The sequence below is a fragment of the Dipodomys spectabilis genome, unplaced genomic scaffold (genome assembly GCF_019054845.1).
Source record: "Dipodomys spectabilis isolate Male_0828 unplaced genomic scaffold, ASM1905484v1 ptg000009l, whole genome shotgun sequence".
NCBI classification, from domain to species: Eukaryota; Metazoa; Chordata; class Mammalia; order Rodentia; family Heteromyidae; genus Dipodomys; species Dipodomys spectabilis.
In genome coordinates, this window is record NW_024870686.1 from 26507171 (window position 1) to 26530000 (window position 22830).

Consider the following 22830-nt stretch of genomic DNA (forward strand, 5'->3'; position numbering starts at 1 on the left):
CCTTAAAATAGGTGTAAGGGTGCTGGTCGCATTGGTATGGTAAGCATGACAGGGTTTATGTGGTAACTTAGCAATGGGAGAGAGGACACAGATACTCAGTCCTCACTCTCTTACCATCTGGGGAAGCGATCATGGACAGATTCCCTTCAGTACTCAGTGGTCCATAAGACCCCTCCACGCTCAAATATTTAGTTTTTTGGGAAGTTTGAAAACTATGACAGTCCCCACCATACCACATAAGCAGATGGGTATGTGACACTGGACATTTTTGTGATCCAAACTTTTTTGTGTATGTATCAGTTGTGGGGTCTGAACTGAGGGCCTGGACACTGTCCCTGAGACTTTCTGCCTAAGGATTGCACTCTACCACTTTGAGTCACAACTTTACTGCCAGTTTTCTGATGGTTAACTGGAGATAAGTGTCTCACAGACTTTCCTGCTCAGGCTGGCTTCAAATGGCAGTCCTCATATCTCAGGGTCCTGAGTTGCTAGGATTTACAGGCATGATCCACCAGCACCTGGCTTTGTGATCCCAAACTTTTATAGCCTCTGCAGTTGAGGGTAGTGGGCTTGGATTTAGAAGTGACCTTGATATTCCTATTCATAAATAAAATGGACATTAAAGGCAACTTTACAAGATGATGACATTTAACTAGACATCCCTCTGAAGAGAAATTACCTGTTCCTATCTAGTTAGAACTATTTCAAGCGTCACCTAAAAAATTTAGTAGTAAGCAATCAGTGGGACCATGACTCATGTTTGGGCTCCCTGCAAAAGCATTTATATATGTAGATTGCAGAAACTCTTAGAACATAAAAAGTTTTCCAATTGTTTGTTTAAAAAATTGCTATATTTGAATTAGATGCCCAAAGCAACAAAAGGGAATTGCAAACATTTTGTGATACTGTGTGAACTTTTCTCCATTCTGCTCAGTTCTCACTCCACCTAAACTCAGCGTAGGTTTCCACATGGAAAGAAGGGCAGCCGTTCTGTGTAGGTGTTGACTGGGGCCATCCATTCTGTGTAGATATTAATTAGGGATAATAAACTAAAATTGGGCAGATTTTTTTGTGGGGGAGGGTAGGTAGCAAGAGTTGAAATGTGTGACCAAAGAATGGTTCTGAATTGGTTTTGCTATTTTAAATGGCAGTGAGGTAGATTGTGTAGACTTTTGAAAACTTCCTCTTTAAGAAATCAAAATGCTATTATGTAACAATAGACAACTTAAAGAAGCTTGGCTTATGATGAGAATTTCTCTTTTCATACACCTCACAGCATCTTTAGGAAATGGTAGACCCTCCTGCTAAAATGGGAATTTCAGAAGACCTCATGATTCTCAGCCATTTTGTTCAAAAACTAAAGTGAACTGTCCAGCCTCTTAGAAATTCAAAGGAGTGCAGTGGAATGTGAGCCTGAGCACATTGTACTTGGACAACTTGGGCAGTTTTTAAAGTTTAACACTACGTCCCTTTAGATCTTATACAGGTCATGCTTTTTAAAAAAAAAAAAAAAATCTGGTTTCAGAGTCATTCTGGTCATATCCCAGCAATTTTTTTTTCTTGAAATTCTAAAAATTCTTTACATATATGTGCATATTTAGTTCACTTAGGTGATCTATAAACTTGGATGGTATTTATTCTAAATGGGAAATAAAAAAGAATTTTATATAAAAATTATGTAATTTATAATGGTTTTGTTTTATATATTATATTTTCATATCTTTAGGGGCAGATCTGCTGCTATGATCATCTTTTTGTACATCATATGTGGCAAAAAGTGATACTAATACTTGACTAAAATCTCTAGGAACCAAATGTGGATATATGTGATCTGTCTAGAAGTGGGTCTAGAAACGTCTGAATGTGCTCACTCATCCCAAGCATTGTCGTGTCATGTCTTCTGTCCAAATGTCTTGGATGCTTACGGGCTTTCCTTGGTACCAGCTAAGGCTACAACACCTGATAACCCATACCGTGGACTCTGGAATCTTCTTCCCTTCTTTACATTATTTTATTATTTGTTTCATCTTTCATTACATAAGTTTAGGTTGTTTAAACTTCCCTTTGAAGGGCAAATGTGAAATACAAGAAAGCAACTTTATGGATGGATGAGTCTTAACTATAGTGGTGGAAATCGTTTTCCTAGACTGATAATATGTTTTAAGTCTAAAGCTTAGGCTGTTGTTCACTGGGATCTAGATCTTCTGAGCTCTGTAGCACATGAAAAAAATGTGAGGCACAAAGAATATTTGCATGTTTTGAACAGGCACACTCTGCATGTGAGTGCACCGATAGAAACCAGCAAGCATGACTGCAAAACTGGTCAAGCACTGGAAGGAATTTTTTAGAAAGCCAAATCAGTTAACCTTTTGGTATGTGGTTTGGAATACAACTGTTTTATTAGTGCTAGAACTCTTAAAGCTCTGCAAACTGGGATTTCTTTTCAGTGTTTTCATTCAATTAAAAAAATGGAATATTAACTTCTGTTTCAGATATCTTATTTTTTTCAGCACAGTTCCATATTCTGCCTAGCTCACTTACTCTTTTGGCAGTCCCTTAAGTAATTACTATTTCTATTCTTACTTTTTAAACTGACTTACTGGGTCTCTTTGAATATCTACCAAACCTCATTGTGTATTCATATACTTATTCTGAGTACCTGTTACCTACAAGATTGTTTGCTTTTACATTCAACTATTCACTGTAAAGTCCTTTAAGAAGCCAACAAAGTTCATTTTCTTAATGACTTTTTTTGGCTTCTTTAGTGACTCACAAATTTGGATTAACAAATCAACTGTGGGAGAAATAATCAAATAAAACAGAATTGTTTTTATTTTTTCTGAAGGACTAAACACTTAACTGTTATGTAAGAAAATTATAAGGATGATTTTCATCTTTAAAATGAGGTTCTTGTTAGAGAAAGAACTTACAGAGGATCTAATACTAAGAATGCTACAATCAAAATCAAAGCTAGAAAATGCAAAGGTAGAAAGTAAGTATTTCTAAGAATATTCTAGCATAAATTATTATTCATTTAATCAATATCTAAGACCACATAAGGTATCTTTCCTACACCACAAAACCATGATCAACACTGCACCTACATATGTTTCACTGTATTTCAGTAGTTCTGGTTGTTCTTTGTTAAATTAGAAGGCAAGATTAAAAACAAAATGTACCTGGAAAGAAATGTCAATTTGCTGATTTTGAGAACTATAAACTGTTCACCTTTTAAAAAATAATTTAAAGATGTAAACAAATGACTATAAGTTGATATTACTGTAGCAAAAAAACTAAAACCATGTGATCCATCCTGTATTTTGATTGTTGCTTTAATAAAGGGTTGCACAGGTGTGTGGAATGTGTATCATGTCCCCTCATAGGGCACATAATTATAGATGGATTGACATACAATGATACAAAAGCTTTAGTTCTTTCCTTTACTTTTTGCAGCACTTCTTGGGAAAAGAGAAGAAAGGAATTTGTTTATATATAAAACTGCAACATTTTTCCTTAATTCAGAAGACTTAACTCTATCCTGACAAACCTTAGAGGACCTTATTTTTATCTATGTCAACAAATAATTTTTAGCATATGACATCAAGCTTGCTGTCAAGAATCTAAAAAGCTGGGCGCTGGTAGCTCTTGCCTATAATCCTAGCTATTCAGGGGGCAAAGGTCTGAAGATTGTGGTTCAAAGCTAGCCCAGGTAGGAAGATCCATGAGACTCTTATTTCCAATTAACCATCAGAAAACGAAGTGGCACTGTAGCTCAAAAAGTGATAGATTGCTAGCCTTGAGCAAAAACACTCAAGGACAGGGTCCAGGAGCTGAGTTCAGGCCCCATGACTGACAACAAAAAGAGGAAGGGAGGGAGGGAGGGAGGGAGGGAAGGGAGGAAGGAAGGAACAAAGGAAGGAAGGAAAAGAAAGAGGAAGAAAGAAAGAAGATCTAAAAAAGATCCAGAAACTTACACACATGCAGACATTGCACAGAGACACAGGGAACAGGTGTCAGCAGCAGAGCTACCACGAAACAACACCAAAGCCAGGCCAAACCCCAGGACATTTTGCGTAGGTGCTCTTTTTTTAATGTATACATTTTTATTGTAAAGATACTGTACAGAGGAGCTACAGTTCCCTGAGGAGGGTGATGAGTACATTTCCTATCGAGCATTTGTTTTTCCCCTACCATCCCTTCCCTCCCACCTCTTCGCTCTGCTCCCCTGAAGTTGTAAAGTTGGTTTTCAACATAGTGTCTTTTTTTTTCTTTTTATTAATATATATTTTTATTGTAAAATATTGTACAGAGAGGTTACAATTACATGAGCAAGGTAATGAGTTCATTTCCTATCGAGCATTGTTTTTTTATTATTTTTTTTTATATTGTAAAGATACTATACAGAGGGTTACAGTTACATGAGTGAGGTTATGAGTACACTTCCTCTTGAACATTGTTACCCCCTCCATTGTTTTCCCCCTACCATCCCCTCCCTCCCTACCTTCCCTGAGGTTCTTTTTTTTTTTTTTTTGATTGTGATTAAGTGATTACATAATTTCCGGAATTTCACAGTATTGTGGAATAATGATGCTCATTTAAAGTCACAAGTTCATTCTAACTTTCCTGGAGCAAATTGTCTATCACGGTCTATAACATATAATGGTGTTCACATGTTATATACCATATATGTGATCAGCAGCATGGGGATATTTAGTAGTGGTTCGACCAGAAGAGTGGGAGTTCTTTGTTTTTTAAGTCCTGTTAGTTTTGTCGTATCACCTAACATTTTGGATTTAGCATCCACTTATCAGGGAGACCATGTACTGTTTGTCTCTTCACTCTTGGCTTACCTCGCTCAACATGATTCCTTCTAGCTCCATCCATTTCCCTGCAAATGCCATTATTTTGTCATTTCTAATGGCTGCATAATATTCCATTGTGTACAGATACCACAATTTTTGGATCCATTCATCTGTGGTGGGGCATCTGGGTTGTTTCCATAGCCTAGCTATTGTGAACAGTGCTGCAATAAACATGGAGGTGCACGTGTCCTTGTATTTGGTTCCTGTTCAGGGTAGATGCCTAGAAGTGGTATGACTGGGTCGTAAGGGAGGTCAATCTTTAGCTTTCTAAGGACCCTCCAGACTGCTTTCCAAAGTGGTTGTATGAGTGTACATTCCCACCAGCAGTGTAATAGGGTTCCTCTTTCTCCACATCCCCTCCAGCATTTGTCGTTGGCTGATTTGTGGATGTGGGCCATTCTGACTGGGGTAAGGTGGTATCTCAGGGTTGTCTTTATTAGCATTTCCTTCACCACCAGGGATGATGAACATTTCCTCATGTGTTTCTTTGCCATTTTTATTTCTTCATTTGAGAAGTCCCTCTTTAGTTCCCTTGCCCATTTAGTAATTGGTTTGTTAGGTTTGGGAGGGATTAGTTTCTTGAGTTCCCTATATATACAGGATTCAACATAGTGTCTTGTACATCTCTGTTACACTAGGTCAACCTGTATCCTTATTTCAGCCTTGTTATTTCCCTTCCCCTCTGACAAGCAATTATGTCATAGATGTTCAGTTCCTTCAGATGACGTAAGTTGTTGAGAAAAGGTGGGGGTGGGGGATGAAGGAAGTATTTCCAGCCAGGTAGACCAAACAAGCAATCTAAATAGTTGAATTAACTGTAACCCCTCTGTATATTTTCTTTACAATAAAAAAAAAATTTAGGTCTGGGAAGGTGGCTCGGGTAGAGCATGCATGAAGCCTTGCATGCATGAAGCCCTAGGTTCAATTCCTCAGCACCACATAAGCAGAAAAAGCCTGAAGTTGTGCTGTGGCTCAAGTGGTAGAGTGCTAGCCTTGAGCTGAAGAGCTGAGGGACAGCACCCAGGTCCAGAATTCAGGCCCCATGACCCACAAAAAATAAAAATAGAGTTACTCAGTAGCACCCTTATACATTTTTTCCCTTGACTATCTCAAGTTTAAAAAAAAAAGAATTATGCTGGCATTAATAAACAAATACACATCACAGGAGAGAAAATAAATTCGTGTTCTAACTGGAAATTTTTGATATATCCATATTTTCAAGATCCAAAACAAAAACAGTTGCTAATTTTGTTGTTGTTGCAAGTTGTGGAATGTGTGGTCTGCATGGACCTTGAAAGCAGGTAGGTAAGACACTCACATACGCACGTAGTTGGGACGATGGAGTGTGACTGTGAGATTATCTGTTGTACCATCTTTCCTTCCGTGTCCCAGGCAACTCCTAGTTCTGCTGTGTTTGAAAATTATAACTGAGGGCTCTCTACCACAGGCAGTGGGAACATGTGTTGTTGATAAGTAGAGTCAAAACCTTAAACGCTGGAAACATCTCTGCCATCATAAAATTAATTTCTTTACTGTCAACACAAAATGAAAATTGTAAAGGTATCTGTATAAAACACAGGATAACAACAAAAGGTTGGGCACTCTCTGAAACTAGTACATGGCAGACATGAGTGGGCAGTTTCTGCCAACAGGGATGTTATATTACTCGTGTATTCGTTACTGTGATGAGAGAGTGCAGGCAAGCTGGCTTTATAAAGAAAAGAGGTTGGTTCAGCTCAGTTTTAGATGGCCAAAATCTAGCAAAGATTCTTGTCAGAGATGATCTTGGCTATACCAACTCAGGGTGGATGGCGATGGCAGATGACAGGTTTCTAGTTCATCTCTAGATACAAGAAATTAGAAAGGATCTCAGTCCATTATGATGGCACACCCCAGTAATCTAATGACTTCACCGGACTCCCCCTGCCTTTTTTTTTTTGTCAGTTGTGGGGCTTGAAATTAGGTCTGGGTACTGTCCTAGAGCCTCTCCATGTTCAAGGCTAGCGCTCCACCACTTGAGCCACAGCACCACTTTTGGTTTTTGAGTGGTGAGTTGGAGATAAGATTCTCACAGGGACTTCCTGCACAGGCTGGCTTCAAACCACGATCCTCAGATCTATCTCAGCCTCCTGAGTAGCTACGATTAACAGGTGTGAGCCATTGGTACCCAGCTGGACCCCACTTCTTAAAAGGTCTTGGGGACCAAGCCTCCTAACACTTGAAACTTCAGGAAACACTGACCACATTCCAACAGCAATTGTGAAAGATAGAACCAGATACCCTCCCCTGACATGCCCTGTGCCTAAAGTTCACTGGAGAATTGTCCATCAGCCAGGAAAAAAGAAAGATTTCACCAGCTGACTCATTGTTTCCACATGCTGCCTTCTTTTTAACATGGACAAAGTGTATTTCAGTATTATACACTTTCCATCATTCTCTTTCCTCTTCCCCTGTCGCACCCCCCACTGCCGAGCTCAATGCTCCTGCATTTTCATAGGACCTCGAGAAGTGACCTAGAGATATATGCATTAAATGCCTTACTGAGGCATTTTAAAATAGCGAGTTAAAGCCAAATTCATTTATACTCTTAGGCAAAATTAACATACCAGGAGTAAAATAATTTTCCTAAAATATTAACAAATATTAAGGTTTGAAACAATCAGGTTAAAATAGGAATAAGGATTTGTCAAAACCTCAATTTCTTGTTACCCCATGTATTTCCCACCGCTGGTCCAGTGCTCATTGTAAAAAGTGATTTGGTGAGCACTTTGTGCAGCCACTAAATGGAGCAGATTTTCCTGACAATTGAATTCTCTCTCTGAGTTTGCAATAAGAATCCCCATGAAACATCCAAGACAATCACCTGAGCGCAGAGATATAACAAAATTAGGATAATGTGCTGTTCATCCTAGGTGCTGTACAATGTCTGTGTCTTGACCTTTTTGTGATTCATACAAAACTGATACATATGTTGGGAATCCCTTAAGTGATCATTGCCTCTGTTTTTTGGTTTTTTGGGGGTTTTCTTTTAGGTTTTTTGTTCATTTGTTTGCCATTCCTGGGGCTTGAACTCAGGCCCTGGGCCTTGTTTCTGAGCTTCTTTTGCTCAAAGATAGCATTTTACCACTGAAGCCACAGTACCACTTCCACCTTTTTCTGAGTAGTTAATTGGAGATAAGAATCTCACAGGCTTTAGCTGTTGGTGCTGGCTTCTAACTGTGATCCTCAATCTCAGCCTCCTGAGTAGCTAAGATAATAGGTGTGAGAAACCAGCATCTGTCAAGAAGTTATATAATTCCAATCACCAAGATTCTCACATGGAATGCAAAAATGGAAGGTTGAAGAAAAAAATATATACTGACTCTCCATAATGTTAGGTGATGTTTTCTCTCCTTTTCCCTGACAGTATTAACTCAAATGTCTGCCTAGTAGACCAAGTTAATTATGTATGATGTAAAGTGTTTGATTATGGAGTATATTCCATGAGAACACTCATCTGGCATGTACTAGATACTTTATCCATTTAACATAAAAGTTAATTTTAATGCTGATTACATCTGAATTTAAAACTGAAACATTGAAAAAATCCTAGGATTTGGCATTCTGTCTGTAGAATCATTTTCATCTAATGAAGAAGAGACTCGAAGACATGAAGACTCTAGAAAATTTAAATTGCTTGGCCTACATTATGTTTGTAGGAAGAAAGAGAATAATGACAGCTGATAGAGAGAATGTGGTTAGATGTTATAATGTACAGAGTTTAACTTTGCATTATCTTCCACCCATTCTAAATTATTTGCCTTCATAGGAATTACTGAGATACATTACTGCTATTTCTGATGTTACCAGATCCTGAGAAAATACAAATTTAAAAATATTTTTTTATCATATTGACTACTTCACGTTACCATCTCCCATTCCCTAATGAGCTTGAGGTATTAAATTAAGCACATTTTACTGTCTACGAATCTTTTGAAATTGCTGTGTTTCATATATACATACAAACTGTTAGTAACCCAACTATATTAAAATTCCACAACCAATTATTCTGGATCAGGGAGGGGTTTACAGTATGGTTATAAAAGCAGAGCAGTTACATGATCTGTGAATGTTTGCAGCTTAAAAAGGAAGACGCTCTGCTTTAACACAAAAATACTCCATTACTGGAAGCACAAAAAGTTAAACATGTTTTCTCCAACTCCATGTATGGATTTGGACTTTTCTTCTTAATCATTTTTCTTTGAAACTCTGTAAACACTTCAAAATAAAAATCAGGGCTGGGAAGGTGGCTCAATGGTAGCGTGCTTGCCTTGCATGCATGAGGCCCTGGGTTCGATTCCTCAGCACCACATAAGCAGAAAAAAAAAGCCAGAAATAGAGCTGTGGCTCAAGTGGTAGAGTGCTCACCTTGAGCTGAAGAGCTTGGGGACAGCGCCCAGGCCCAGAGTTCAGGCCCCACAACTGGAAAAAAAAAAAAAAAAAAAGTAAATAAATAAATAAAAATTAAAACCAATCCAATTAGAGAACCTTCAGCTTATTTTCTTTTATTAAATATTTACACTCACCAGCATAGAAAATGCTAATAGAGTCATGGTTTCCTTGTTTATGCAAGAATAAAGAGAGTTGCTATGCTTAAGGACACCTAATTTAGGACATTAGCCACACATAAAGTTGTCTTGCACCAACTGGTAGCAAAAATATATGTATACTCACAGTGGTGGTCTCAGCCCTAACTACTGTTCTGAAAATGTGTTTTACTATGTGTTGCATGGATAATTTTATCTTTCTGTGATAGAGCACATATATTTTAACTTTATTTTGAGATAATTATAGATTTACATGTGATTGAAGACCTAATACAAATTACTAGGCACTGGTGGCTCTTGTCTGTAATCCTAGCTACTCAGAAGGAAGGATTTCTGGAAGGACTGAAGATTAAGGCCAGCCTGGGCAAAAAGTTCTTGAGATACCCCTTCCCACCCCCCACCCCAATCTTGCCCAGTAGCTGGGTTTGTCATCCAGCTATGGCAGGAAGTATAAATAGGGGGATCATTGTCTAGGGCAGTGAAAGCAAAAATAAGACTTCAAAAATACCACAAAGACTTACGTTCAAAACCCAGTAACAAAAAACAAAACAAAACAAAACCAACAAAACACAAAAAAACACAAAAAATAACAAAAAAACCAGTAACACCAAATAATAATAGTAGTAATAATCATAATACAGAGATATCTCATGAAACCTTAATTCTTCCCTGTGGTGACATTTTCCTAAATGACCATTTAATATCATTACCAAGATACTGACATTGCTATTCATATAATTCCCCAATCTTACTCAGATTCCCCGTTTTACATGTACAGGAATGTGTGTGTGTTGTCTATACAACCCTATCTTGTGTAGTTTTATATTTCATCCTCCATAGACAAGATACAGAACAGTACAAACACTGTCGGAATGCTTCATGTTATTATACATAAACAAATCTACTTCCCACTCCAGAACATGTCTTAAACAGTAAACTGCTTTATTAGACAAGTGATGCTTCTGAGGAGCCAACTGTAACAAGTGTATTTTTCTAGAAAAATGTTTTGTTTTTGTTTTTACTTTTATGGTTTTTACTTTTGTGTTGGTACTTGGGCTTGAACTCAGGGCCTGTCTCTTAGCTTTTTCAGCTAATACTAGCATTCTACCACTTGAGCTATACCTCCACTTGGTATTTTGGTGATTATTTGCCTGGGCTGGTTTAGATCCTATCCCCCTGAGTAGGTTTATAGCCATGAGCCACCAGTACCTGGCAAATTCCCAGTTTCTTAGTGTCTGATTTTTCATCATTTTACAACAACTTGTTAATGAAGATGTGGTTTGTGAGGGAAAAGGGCATTCACCCCAAATCCTATAAAGCCCTTGAGAACTTGGACTGTGAGGCCCACAGGCCACTGTACGGGAACTCTTGCATAGTCCATTCATACCCTAAACTGCTTTTGCAGCCAAGAGGTATGGAATACAAAAGACAAGTCTGGCTTTTAAGTGTCTTTCAAACAACTCAGGGAAATAGTGCTCCTCCATTATCTAAAATGTCCAGTACTCACTACAACTCCAGAAGTTCCAAAACTAAGGCTACAGAGATGAAGACCAAGAAAGTCATGAGCAAAGGCTCAACCTATGGGATACTAGTAGTCTCACGTTCTCCTTGCACTCCTCTCTCTGGAATAGGCCAGGGCTTAATATTATACCCAATATATAGCTAATAAAAAAATCTACTAAAACATTAATTCTGATATTTTAAAAAAGCATTGAGCCCACTACTTGAGAGGTTAAGGCAGGAAGATTGTGAGTTTGAGGCCAATCTGGGCTACATATTAAAGCCCTGTTTCAAAACACAGTAACAAAAAAGGAAGAAAAAGAAGGAAAGGAAGGAGGGAAGGAAGGGAAAGAAGGAGGGAAGGAAGGGAAAGAAGGAGGGAAGGAAGGGAAGGAAGGAGGGAAGGAAGAAAGGAAGGAGGGAAGGAAGGAAGGAAACATTAAGGGCCTTGGTAAGAACTGAATACCAATTATTATCTCCAGTACTGAAATTAAGACAACTGATTGTAATGTTGAGAAATGAAAGAAAAAAGCTTTGGTCTAAACTTAAGGATTCAGGAGGTCAGTTCCTGTAGAGGATCACTCAGTAAGTCTGGAAAAGTCCCCATTCTAAGCCAGTAAAATTCCTTCATGAAAGATTAATTCCCTCAGAGTAATACTTTTCTTATTATGCAAATTCCCTAGGCCTCGGATCATTCTCAGTATGAATTGGCATAGTCTTGTTACTCTACCTAATGAGGTTAGAGGTAAGCACTCTAAAGATAAGAGTTTTGAGAGGGCAGAGCAGGAGAGCAATGCTGACTCCAAGGAGACTTCTACAGATGACCAGAGTGGAGGTTCTGAGCCTCCAGAAAGCATCATCAATCTTGGAAACATAACAGAGGAGCTGCCCTAGGAAAAGGAGAAAAACTGAAAAATTACTTCTTCATACTATTAACCAGGCTAGACATAGCCACATAGCAATGCCTTTTTAATTATATGCATTGCATGTGTTAATGCACATTTGCTTTGCATATGTTAATGTGTATTAGCATATGTAAACAGATCTGTATAATGACATAAAATTATACTCATTACCTAATGTCTAGTCAAAAAATTTCTTCAGTCTCAGTCATGGTTGTCTCCTCAATGAAGAGAACCCCAATGCTTATAGCACTTTGGGTTAATTGGTATCTTCCTTCTAAAAGCCAAATTGTCAAATCATTTTCAAGAATTGATTCCCACTGTTAATGGAGGACAGACTTTCAGCCAGGCAGCAACATGAAAGTATCTTTCACATGCTCATTTATTTTGAGTACGATGCATTAATTGGAATACTTAGCTTTCATGAGGCTCAAAAATGTTCTTTATAATTACCCAGCAGTGATTGCTAATCTCTATTCTCTACTCAAAACTCAGGATTAAGCACAAAAACCTAGCAACTATAAGGTTCAATTTCATTGTTTTCTGTTTCATTCTATTTTCTCTGCACATGATATATTTCACAGTCTTACAGAATTGTTTGTACTCATTTATTAATACTAGAATGTATCAGAAAATATTAAGATAAATGTAGGAAAGCCCTTAAATCTTTTTTTTTTTTTTTTTTGCCGGTCATGGGGCCTAAACTCTGGGCCTGGGCACTGTCCCTCAGCTCTTCAGCTCAAGGCTAGGACTCTACCCCTTGAACCATAGCGCCACTTCCGGCTTTTTCTGTTTATGTGGTGCTGAGGAATCGAACCCAGGGCCTCATGCATGCAAGGCAAGCGCTCTACCACTGAGCCAACTTCCCAGCCCCTTAAATCTTTTTGTTTTTAAATTTTTCCTCCATACCAGTACTCACCATTCTTCTTCCCCATCCTTCCAGGCCTTTAGCTCACGAAATAGAAATAATTTTCCCAAACCCATAGTAACAAGTCCACATAGGTGTTGCAACTACTAGACCAGGGGATTGGTAAAGACAAGAGACATTCATGTCTCCACAATGCTTTCCAGGAAATCCTAAAAATCACTGATACTAGGTGAAACAGTATCTCTTCTCATTACATTAGGATTTATGTTTATCTTTGAAGCATGTGAATCTACTTCACTGGACTTTATAAAGCTGGGGCTTCATACATCCTAGGTGAGCATTCTATATCGAGCTATCTTCTTAGCCCAAAAAGTACATTTTGGAGCATCTTTTTAAACTTAAAACCCTACCATACGAACCCTCATTCCCAAGATGATCACCACAGTCTAGATGTTTCTGTTCCTTTAAGATCTTGATGCAGAAACCTAATGTCCTATTCAATAGTGTTTGGAGGTGATCAAGTCACAAGAGATATGCCAAGGAAAAGAGATATGCCAAGGAAGCTTATTAGTGCTACTTCTCCCAGATGAGCATAAAGGGAAAAGAGGCCATCCATGGGAGGGCTTTCCCTCACCATCTTGATCCACATCTCAGCTCAGAATTGTGAGAAATACATTTCTGCTGCTTATAAACTCCTTAGGCTATGAAGCTAAGCCTACAATGGCTTTTGTTAGCAGATTTATCTCTTTTCTAGAATAGAATATCGCTTTATTTTTCCCATTTTCTTTTCCTTCTCACTTTAATTCAATATTTAAAATGGCTTTTGTCCACTCTCAGTTTGTCATGATGAAACTATTTTCTACCATTAGAAATCTGTGGTGAGTTCAAGAGACATAAATTGCTACAGTTATTTCTACACGATTACATGTCATGTTCTCTGCAAGCACTTTATAGTCACTGGAAGATCAAGCAGAACAAAACCACCTACTTTCTAAGTGCTCATACTGACAGACACAGCAAATGAACCCAGTTTCAGGTTAACAGATGAACTATCTAGAGATTCCTGGCTAATTTCCAGGGATTTTTAGAATTCAAAAGAAACAGAATTGGAGAATCCAATCCCTGGAGGCTGGTCTGCATTTTCTACCATCTTTAACAAGCCGGACTTCCTCCAATGGAAAACTAATCTCTAAATGAGGAGTTTAAAGGTTCATTTCCCAGGTGAGAAGGTGTGCTTATTCTCCAGGCTTGTTTTGAAGCCAGAGACAGAGTATGTAGCACATAGATCTCCTAATCTCAGGACCAGAAAATACTACTCATGAGGTAAAGGGATTCTCTGATGTTGGAGGAGAAGAAATAAGCATTAATGGCATGATATATTAATTTAAATAAGTAGTTGACTCCATGATCCTGAGCCTATACATTCTTATGGACATGCATTTGCTTACTGCCAACCCATGCCTATGTTTGGGCAGGGCCATCATTCATGGAGGGGTGAGGGATTTCAATGGCTCACTGCCACGTGAAAGAAATTACTGTTTCCTCTCCATCATCCTCCTTCTGTGCATCCCCATTTTGGTCTGTGTATGGAGCAGGTTGGATCTGTGTAATGAAAACCATTGTTTTCTTCCTGTCTGAAAGCCAGCCAGATGCTCACAGGTAGGCCAGTATTTGAAAGTACACAGGCAACCATCCACCACAGGGGATATTAGCATTTCCTGGTCCTCCTCCTTCCGCCATTGTATTTGGCAATGTTCTCCAGAGGCACAGAGCCAATAGAATTCATATATAATTACAAGAGGGGATTTATTGGATTGATTTGCATAACCTGAGACCAGATAGTCTCACAACAACCCACTGAAAGCTGTAGAGACAGGGAAATCAGATGACTGGTTTGCAAAGCTGGAAGCTTCTAAACATGAGAGTCCAATGATACAGCCACAAAGAAAAAAAAAAAAAGAGGCTGAAGCCTGGTAAGTCCAAAAAGCCTCCGGTGGTAATGCCCAAAGGCTGTGGCAACCACAAAAATATAAACAAACAAAAACACCCGTGTGAGCAGAATGGAGCCTGTGTGTGCGGGAACATGCCTGTGCTACCCGTCCTGTCCTTCCGGACATCCCACCCGCCCCAGCCTATTTGATTCTGCTGCCCGCGTTAAGGGTGTGTCTCCCCTGTGTCTCCCCTCTCAGTTCACTGTCCCGTGGGTTGTGTCTGGAAACCGCCTTATACATATACCTACAAGTTACCAAATTTCTAGATATCCCCCAATCCAGTCAAACTGACAACCAAGATTGGCCATCACAGTCACAAATCCCTCTGGTCACTTTCAGCCATTCTATGTGGCGAATGCATACAAATCCACTGACACACATCAACAAAAGATGGTTTCAATGTGGTGGGTTAACTTTCTCCCCATATTCTACAAGAAATGCTGAAAGATATGCTATATATCTGCTTAATATCACTTCTCTCCTCCAAACAACCATGTTCAGGTCTAATTTACTTCCACTAAAGCTGTCTCCTACTCAACTAACCTGATTCCTGATCAGGACTTGAACTCAGGTCTTCATGCTCGACCAGTTTAGTTGCTCATAAATGGCCTCTCCCCTTTGAACCATGCTTCCAGTTTAACTTTATGCTGGTCTTTTGAACTTTTTGGCTCAGGCAGGCTTTGGACTGTGATCCTCCAAATCTCAGCCTTCTGAGTAACTAGGATTACAGGCATAAGCAACCCACACTGGGATTCATAGTCCTCTGGAGTCCACCCTTGACTGACCTGCATGCTGCCACCGTCACTACTATCAGAACAGCCTTTGTTTACCCCTGAGCAAACTCATCTTAGAAACCTCAAACTATGAGGTGGAACTGCATCCCAATGGGACAATGTGACAAGCCTTGTACACACCCATGTGCCCTACTTATTATACATTTCCACCACACACACACACACACACACACACACACACACACACACACACACACATTCCACACAGCCAGCACTCCACTGTCAGCCCAGAGGCAGGAGAGAACATAAAAGTGCTCAGATTTGCCATCCGTCCTGATAGATGTATAGAACAGGAACTGAGGGAAAACTGACAGAAATCTTGCCAAAGTGAGAGTCATATCTACAACCGTACAAATCTACTTTTACCTTCCCACATGCTCACTGATGAACCAGATAGAAAAGCCCTGTCAGGAAAGCAGGCAACTCTCCATCCTGTTCTAACACTACTCTCCCATCCTAAAATGTCTAAGCAAACACAGCTAGAGGCAGAATTCAGAGACAAATTCCAAACATACTTCTGCTGGTATTTATGGTCTCTCTGTCACTCTCTCATGAATGGCTAAATTCTACAATTACTGCCTCGAAATTGAGAGAAGGACTTTAGACTCCAGAGCTCTTCTTTTACCTAGTATCTGGCCAGGTGGTGCCTTTTTACATAATACTAGCCCTGTCTGACCTCACTGTAAATCCTCTCCCCCGCATTTGCAGAGTCCTGAGAAGCTGGACCCAAGATATTATTAAGTAATTAATTAATAAATTAAGATATTATAATTAAGTGGTAGAAATCCTTTCCAATCTTTGAAAATCACATCTCCCTACTTACTTCATGGAAATGAATGAGGCCTATTTACTGCTCAGTTTTCCTCATCTAATAACCTCTGGGACTACTCCTGTTTAAAACTGGGCATTAAATTTAACCTAAACAGCTAGGGAAATTGAAGACATATTATAGAGAGTGGTTCTAGATATTTCTCACACTTATAAGTGTGAGTGGGGGGTTATACCACTTTTCTGTAGGTCTGATTTCTGAGTTTTTACAGGATCTTCTGTGTTAATTGGTAACTAGGTAATTAAATATCTTGTCCGGATGCCTACAACGATCAGCCTTGTACTAACTTTGATAAGTAAAGTCTGTGAGTGGGAGGGAGAAGAAGACATAGGCTTTGCTTTTTTTTTTTTTTTTTGGGTCCGGTCATGGGGCCTGAACTCTGGGCCTGGGCGCTGTCCCTCAGCTCTTCAGCTCAAGGCTAGCGCTCTACCACTTGAGCCACAGCGCCACTTCCGGCTTTTTTCTTTTTGCTTATGTGGTGCTGAGGAATCGAACCCAGGGCCTCAAGCATGCAAGGCAAGCACTCTACCACTGAGCCACCTTCCCAGCCCCTAAGCTTTGCTTTTATAATAGAATTCTTGATTTCTTGATAGTGATTTATGTGAGCTCTGGGCTCATGAAGAAGTGATGCTGATTAGTAAAGCAAAATCATCTCTTTTGTAAAGTTCAAGTGATCATGTTCAGATGAAAGGCCAGAAAGTACTTTTAATTTAGAAAATATTCCAGAAGCATCTGTCTGTTTTCCAAACTCTATTTCATATGAAGAGCAACTTAGTTTTCCAAGGCATCATATCCTAGTTGAGATGATTCTGAACTCATCATTCACTTGATATATTCTCCCACATATAGTCTCTGACTAAGCTAACAAAGTCAGTGCTTTCCTTCTTCTACAAATTTTTATTACAATTAATTTTAATCAGAGAATAAAGTTTTGAGCATGAGAAGACTTAACAGGAAGCCAGTCACTCCTTAATAACTCAACTTTATTTATTGGAAAGTAATAGGTGCTCCAGGTAATACAAAAATGGCTGTTGTTCTCAAGGACTCCATCTTTTTTGTAGAGTTCGTAAAATGAATAGTCAATAACTGTTTCAGATGATAAAAGTGGTAAATGACTTCATTGAAAAAGAAATAAAATCTGTCAGGGGCCAGTGGCTCAAGCCTGTAATCCTAACTACTCAGGAGGCAGGGATCTAAGGAATCAGAGGATCATGGCTCAAAGCTAGTCTGGAGAGAAAAGTCTACATGACTCCATCTCCAATATAACCAGCAAAAAGTTGAGCTTGAGGAATGGCTCAAAGTGGTATAACACCAACCAAGAGGGGGGAACCCTGAAAATTCCAGGAAGAAATAACTGAGGGGTTAGGAGAACTCTGAGAAGAAAAAGATAGTTTCAGATAATCTGAAAAGGGTTGTTAAAATTTGATCAGATAAAGGAAAGGAAGAAAGACCATCTAAGAAACAGATTCAGTGTGAGATAAGGGGTCAAAGCAAAAACGGCAAAGGCAATTCAAGGGCTAGACCACAGAATGCACAAGAATACAGAATGTGACAGACAGCTATAAGACCAGAGGTGGAAGACCCATCGGAGCTGGTATATGGAATGCCAGTGTAAACTACTGGCTTTATCTTTAGACAATATGGCCTCTTTAAGAAGTGGAACAGGACAGGACCCTGCTTTAGAAAGAGAAATGGACCAAAAGTAGAGGCACAGAGTACAACTCCAGGGCCTTTTTTTTTTTTTAATGACTTAACTATAAGTGACAAGAGTGAACCAGGTTAGTGGATGTGAGGATCTACAGAGCAAAAGCAAAGGATATAAAAACTATTTCTATCCTCCGTTTTAGCCATGCCTCTCCACCATGCACAGCCGGGGCCAGCAGCTCAGTAAATAAACTTTTCCTGCCTGAATAGCGCGTGGTGCTCTCTTCATCCGCTACCTAATGAAACCTACCTATTTAATATACCTTACGTATGGTGCCGTGACTTGGATGGGGTTTTTGAGTTGGAAATGTTAGAATTTCCTAACCACCCCTTTTCTGCAAACCGAACTGCCTTAAGACACCACTTGAGACTGTTCACCAATACCGTTGCTGGCCTTCATATTCACACCTCTTCTCTACTCTGCACTGCAGAAGACTACATATACATCACCCATGGTCAACAAATACATTAGTCAATGTCTTCTAGAACCATCAGAATTTATAGACATCTAGAAAAGAAAAAATTTTATGGGGATTGGCTTAAGAAATTACAGAGGCTGAAGGTAACCATGGTATACAATCTGCAATCTGGAGACCAAGCATTGCCAATGGTATAATTCAGTGAAATTTGAAGACCTGAGAGTCATGAAAGGGAAAGGCAATAGTATAATTCTCAATCTATCGCTGGAAATTGGAGAACTTGGCAGGGCTGAGAGTGGTGTATGGGGCATTAGTATAATCCTACATCTGAAGGCCCAAGAACCAGGAGCTCTGATGCCCAAGAGCAAGAGAAAATGAATGTCTCAGCCCAACAAGAGAGAGAACCAACTTATCCCTCCTCACATTGATGAATGCCAATATTCTTCAACCAGTCTAATCAACCAGTCTAATCTCTTCCAGAAACACCTGTGACAGGGGCCATGGCAAATTTTCACATCAAATTACCCATCAGAACCAGCACTAGCATTGTTTCCATATTAGGTACACCTTTCAGCTGAAGTTTCTATTCCTACTTATTTTTAAAATTGGGTCCAGGCACTCTGTTGAGAACTTTTCTGGAATGATTTAAAATGTTTTCATTCTAACAGTACATGAAAGAAATAACATCATTTCATTTTATAGATAAGGAAACTGAGCTATCCAGGGTTACACAGTTAGAAAATAATGAGAATTGGAGTTCAATCCTAGGTCCAACTGAATAAAAATCCTGTATTTATATCTATAGTGTTATGTTACTGCCAGTTGGGATATCTGGAAAAGCCAATGATGTTCACTTAAGGGAGTTCTGAAGCTAAGAAAGCTGTTAAATTAACTACAGTCCTTGATTAAGTAGTAGCTACAAAGAGGAAAACAGGGAGTAACAAAGGAAGGTCACAAATGGAATGTGAATTCTGGAACAGAATGAGAAAAGAGATCCAAAGACAGAATTTGGGCCATGATGCAAGAGATACTTAGCAAGAAGGAGGTTTCTGGAAGGCCAAAATCTTAATTTTTAACCTAGAAGAACACTCAGATGAATCATGCAATGATTTGCCTCCTTTCCCCCAAACTTCTACCTTTGCCCCAACCTTCTATTTTCAACAGTGTCATGAAATAAGTCCTAGGAAGAGTTTAGAACCAACTTTTTTTTTAGCAGACATTAGTCTCCTTTTTTTTTTAATGTTAGAATATTGTAAGTTTTAGAGTACACAGAAAAACAAAGTTTTGTCTAGATAGGAATAAGAAAAGGATTTGTTGTGAATATTTCATGAAACTTCTGATAAAGCTGTCTAATAAATACAAGAGAGCAGGGAAAAAAAGTATTTCTAGGGCTAGGAATGTAGCTCAGTGGTAGAGTGCTTGACTAGCATGCATGAAGCCCTGGGTTCGATTCCTCAGTACCACATAAAAAGCCCAAAGTGACACTGTGTCTCAGGTTGTAGAGTGCTAGCCTTTAACAAAAGAAGCTCAGGGACAGTGCCCGTGCCCTGAGTTCAAAGGCATAGGACTGGCAAAAACCAAACAAAAACAAAAACTATTTCTAAAGCGACATCAGGGGCTTGGCAACACATGGTTTCTGGAGATTTTCAGCCTGAACCACTAAGAATATGATTTTTTGCCATTAGCAGAGCAAGAAAGAACACATATGAAGAAAGCTGAATACTTTGAAGGATTTGAAGTTCTTAATGTGATTTTAAGACATCCATCTTAAATACTTAATTTGCTTAAGTATTGAAGTATATAAACATATGATGTGACAGAAACGATCGTTTGTGTTCATTTTACTTTTCTCCCTCAATTACAAAATGCCTTCTCCATAGACTCCTTCACATGGCAGGAACTTAAGACCTGCTGACAGATGAAAATAGGCAATGGTATTTTGTATATTGAAAATAACAAAATTACAGAGTTTTCTAGCAATTAAAAATGGAATCAATAACTAGGTCTTCTGTTGGAAATAGATACTTGTTATCTTTAAGAACATGCTGTATTATTACTAGAAAGTACCATTGTTGTCCAAGTCTCCAAACCACTGAAGAGATGAGAATTACAGAGACATATTAAGTGAACATGCATAAAGGAAATGACTTAGTTAGGATCTTTTCAGCTGTTAGTAGGAAAAAAAAATCCCAACTCAAAATGACTTAATAGATAATATGAAGTTAAATCTCATATAGGGAGTCTGGAAGAGGGGCGGCTCCCAGATTGGTTAAATCATCAGCATTATTAAACACCAAGGTTTTCTCCAGTCATCAACAGTCCCATTTACTCCCTGGTCCTTCAACTAGGTTCCCTAGAGACCTTCAAATGCCAAAATCCATTGCATATTTTCACATACCACTTGGAAGTGAAAGGGGAATATTTCCTCTTAGTCTTGTTTCTTAGTGTGTTTTTCTTTGTTTTAAGGAAGGGAGTTTTTTTCTTATAGATACATCTGTCAGACTTTCCCTCTCCCTTTATTGTCCAGATCAGTCACTGGTTCATACAAGTCCTAATAAATGCCTTGTAGTGTGGTTAAGGTCATTCAGTCCTGAGACCAACAGAACAGCTACTAAGGGGTGAACATGATCAAAGTTACATGGTGATTAGGGAACAAAACAGTGATATTTGCCACATTCCAAATGAGAGAAAGAGAGAGAGAGAGAATATAACAAGAGAAAAAATCAACTTGAGAGTAAACTTAAAGAATTAATTTTTAAAATGTATTTATTCATATCAAATAGTTGTACAAAATGGATTTCAATTCCAGAACAGAGGATAAATGTATTTAACATTTTATATCAGTGAAGTTAGAAAATAACAATAATCTGTTCTATTTTCTGTCACTACTTCAGGGGACACTCATGGTCAAAGATAACAGGATCGAGTGACATGAAATTCTTGATTTCTCTAGTCACCATCATTTTGAAGAGAATTCTAAGTCACCTAAGAGCTAACACTTAATCTTGTGAGAATGTATTAGTGAACCTTCTTCAGGCTGCCAAACTGACCTTGGGACAGGCAGCCATTCAGAATATGAACAGTACAAATAAACAAGCCAAGAGAGAGCTATAAATTCTAAATGCCCTCCTGAAGCAGTTCCTGAGAAAAAGTAGATTCATTTTGATTTCTGTCTTGACAGATAATGATCACCAAGGCATGATTATGACCAGAAATGCAGCTTCTACAGTCTAAAGAGCTATTAGCCTGGTCTCCTCTGATCATTGTTTACGCTTCCTTGATTAAAAAAAAAACATCCTGGGGTGTGTTTACACCAATCCATCACAGATTCATGAAATATTCTACCTATGAATCCAATTTTTTTCCCTTTGTCTGACCTCCAAGACTTTCCTTACTTGATTAGAGATGGTAATACAGGTCTAGGCTTGGGTAAGATAAATGTTACACACACAGCTCAGCTTTTGGTATCTTCAGATCAATGTACATGGTAATTTTAATATACCAGTTTGATTTGTGCATTTTCTATCACCTGGCAACATAAGCACTTTGAGAAAAATCATGCCAAAGTATCCACAGCCAATTCATAGTCTATCTGTACTTACTCAGCAAGATGACAGACAATCATATTTGCATTTCTATTCATCAGGCCATAAGCAAACACCATCAAACCTGGTGGTTAAGGACATCATTTGTTGGTTGTATTGTCCATATTGTTCTTTCTCTTCTATTTATGTTCTTGCAAATCAATCTGAAGCATATATACAAATATATACATAATGTGTGTGCATATATATACCAAATGTTATTACAGAAAATGGATTGTATGTATATACACATATAATATGCATTATATACATATATATACCAAAACCAAAATATCATAATAGCAAATAATAATATATAAACCACATATATGTATATATGTCCATATATATGTACACCAAAATAAAAAATATTGTCATATCAAATGGTAAATGATGATGATTAAACCTATCATCCATTCAACAGATGTTGTTAATTGGTTACTAATATATGTTCTAGGAACTATTCTAGTTGGTGGAAATGCAGCAATTGGGAAATCAAAGTCTCCTCACTTTACAATTCACATACACTTTCTTAGAAATTATTACTAAAACCCTTGTCTGTATTTAGATTGCAACTACACAGAAATCTGTATGAGTTGGCCATGGTCCAAGAATTTATAATTATAACAAGTTGCATCAGAACAAAGGCACCAAACCTAATAATTCTTTTACTCATCCAACAAGAATTTACTGAGTACCTGCTATTCTGAGAACTTGGCAAGCAGCGTCTGAGGATCTCTTCCCTCAAGTAGCTACTATTAAAAGGGGAGGGGGGATCAAACAACAAATAA

The 22830-nt window shown here is 38.5% G+C and overlaps 1 long non-coding RNA gene across 1 annotated transcript; it reads left to right on the plus strand.

The window, feature by feature from the left end:
• Window positions 1-454: 454 nt before the first annotated feature.
• On the plus strand, window positions 455-18592 carry LOC122125641. Its single transcript, XR_006150767.1, has 4 exons — window positions 455-961; window positions 10205-10211; window positions 16489-16493; window positions 18581-18592. It is a non-coding gene; the product is annotated as an uncharacterized LOC122125641 (long non-coding RNA).
• The last annotated feature ends 4238 nt before the right edge of the window (window positions 18593-22830 follow it).